Source organism: Camellia sinensis, chromosome 2 (genome assembly GCF_055761805.1).
Source record: "Camellia sinensis isolate YWXY chromosome 2, ASM5576180v1, whole genome shotgun sequence".
Taxonomy (NCBI): domain Eukaryota; kingdom Viridiplantae; phylum Streptophyta; class Magnoliopsida; order Ericales; family Theaceae; genus Camellia; species Camellia sinensis.
This window is the reverse complement of record NC_138962.1, coordinates 219,855,715-219,858,304: the sequence shown is the minus strand read 5'-3', so window position 1 is coordinate 219,858,304 and position 2,590 is coordinate 219,855,715. Positions and strand designations below refer to the sequence as shown.

General features: G+C 34.0%; 1 long non-coding RNA gene across 1 annotated transcript; it reads right to left on the bottom strand.

Annotated features, from left to right (window-relative positions):
• Positions 1–341: 341 nt before the first annotated feature.
• LOC114308537 (uncharacterized) lies at positions 342–2,234 on the bottom strand. Its single transcript, XR_014362613.1, has 2 exons — positions 1,947–2,234; positions 342–1,127 (listed from the first exon to the last, which is right to left on the bottom strand). It is a non-coding gene; the product is annotated as an uncharacterized LOC114308537 (long non-coding RNA).
• Positions 2,235–2,590: the final 356 nt, after the last annotated feature.

Genomic DNA, 2,590 nt, shown 5'->3' with positions numbered 1-2,590 from the left:
TGGATATTGTGGATCGGTAATTTGTTGCAATGTTTGATAGTTTGAATGAGAAATGTCAGAAAGAGCTTGAAGCCATTGGGAAACAGTATCCATTTGAGACTTTGAAGGTCATATCGTTGTTTTCTCATTGTAGTTGAAATACTCTACATCATATTTCATTATTGGAAATGATAACATATTATATATGCCTGCTTACTAGAAAACTCTTATAAAAAGTAATTAGGGAAGGACCAAATTCCTTCAGATATTCCTTCAATTTGTTTGACAGATTACTATGTTTGATTATGTTCTTCAATAACTAGCCAAAAACACCACATTTAATTAGGGAAGGACCAAATTCCTTCAGAAATTCCTACAACACCACATTCAATTAAATTCCTAACATCCAACATGTCCATTACATCTATAATTACATTAATCAAATTTCTCAAAAACTAACAGTCAAGTGTCTTACATAATAAAGTACAAAATGATACAGACTACAATAACATAAATCAAAGCCTTGAAATTCTTGTCCATCCTTTGAAGCCTTTTACCATGGTCACGAATTTCATTTTCTATCTCAAAAAGCCTTGTCCTTACATCATTCAATTCTTCTGTTCGGATAGCTTTACAAGGTTCAGTATTGGAATGGATTGTGGAGGTAACGTCCCTATCATCATCGTCCGCAAACTTGAAGTAATTGCAGTGTTCTTTATTACTCTACAATGCATGACAATCAATTATTCAAATTACACAAATAATTTCCGACATTCTACAAGTTTAATTTCATAACACATACTTACATATTTTGATGGGCAAACAAAAAAGAGACGCCCTTGATTTCCATTCTCATTGGTTTGTACAATTTACATTGCAGCTATTCCCCCACAATCATACATTCTTGGTTTTAATCTAATGTTACTGTTGTTGGTAGATGAAGAAGCCATTTTTAATCTGCATAAATAATACAAAACCCATTTCAATTCCCTTCTTGCCTCCTTGATTTCAAATGCACCATTCACAATTTCCTTGTGCACATGGATACTACGGCGATGGCAGAAGAGATGGGCATGGGTGCATCAAGTAGGCCTCACAATTTCCAGTAATCAAGCTCTCTTTAGGTACGTATAATGTCCATGAAAGTTCTATGTCTTATCAAACAACATTGAAATGGTTTACAATGATTTCCAAGTTCTTAGATGGAAAATAATTTTGCCAAAAACGAATTTAAAGATTGTTCAATTTCAACACTAAGACAAATTAAGTGTTCCACTTCCAGGGAAACAATAGTGAAAAAAAAAAAAAAAAAAACAAGAAGGATTAGCATGATGTCACTAAATTTGTATGACTAATCACAAAATTACTTGGTTTGGATAGAGATTAGTTTATCAATTAATTCAATTTTTTTTTGCAGGATTTAGCTTTGGCTTCTTGTCATTACTCATTGTTGTTACTTTGCTATACTTCAGCATCAAGAGAAGGCAACATATCAAACTCAGAGAGAAATTCTTTCAACAAAATGGTGGGTTATTCATGAAATAACAAATTTCATCAAATGAAGGAGGCCTAGAGTTGTCAAAAATCTTTACAGTTAAAACTAGAATGGAGATGTTTAATAGATGGCTTGCTTCCAGAACAACCACAAAAATTAAAAAAATAAAATTTACAAATAAGTCTTTTGAATTTATAACATAAAATCAGGATAATTTCTTTATGGGGACTTTCATCAAACAATTGGAATGCATCAACACAATGGAAGAAGTTTAACATAAGGTTTAATTCCACAACAACCAAAAAAAATAAAAAAATAAAATAAAATTATAGACAGCAACATCACAAATTCACCGGAGAAAATCCTAAATAGAATTGTATCATCAATACCTATTTTGTAATAGAAAGGTTAACTGAAATTATTGGGGCAAAATACAAAACCCTTAATCATCAAACCCTAGTTTTGGGTTTACCTGAGATTCGAATAAAATTGGTCAGTAATCCGGCAGCGAGGGAATCGAGCGTGAGCGTGAACTTGTGGAAGGAGTATCCTGCTAACCACCGAGCACGATGACAGTCCTTTCCACAGTACAACTTTCCGGCGTTGTTTGGAAGGAAAGATGAGGTGACAGAACAACTTTCCGGCTTCGTTTCGGAGAAGATAAACTCGAATGATTCGGAGATGATTCAGAAGAACGATGACAAACAGAGCAATAGAGAGAGACAGAGCAATAGAGAGAGACAGAGTTTGAGAGCTTTGGTATAACACTAACAAAAGAGAGGCGAGTGAGCTAACACTGAGAAAAGAGAGGCGAGAGAGCCATATAGAGCTGTTCTAGCACGTGAGCCCATGCTTTTGGGCTATTCGAGCCAAAGCATTTGAGCCCTGAAGCATTTTTCTTTTTTTTAAGCAAAAAAATAACCCATCACAACTCGATAACAAAATTGTGAAGGAAAATGTCTCGTAACTCAAATTTTGTGGCTCAAAAGTAGCTCAAATGGCCAAAACTGTAACGCCCTCAAAATAATAACAATAAACCCATCAGATAAGACATGCATTTACATATAAACTAACCACATTCTTTCATTCATTAGAGTTCCATTACATAAGTATTAC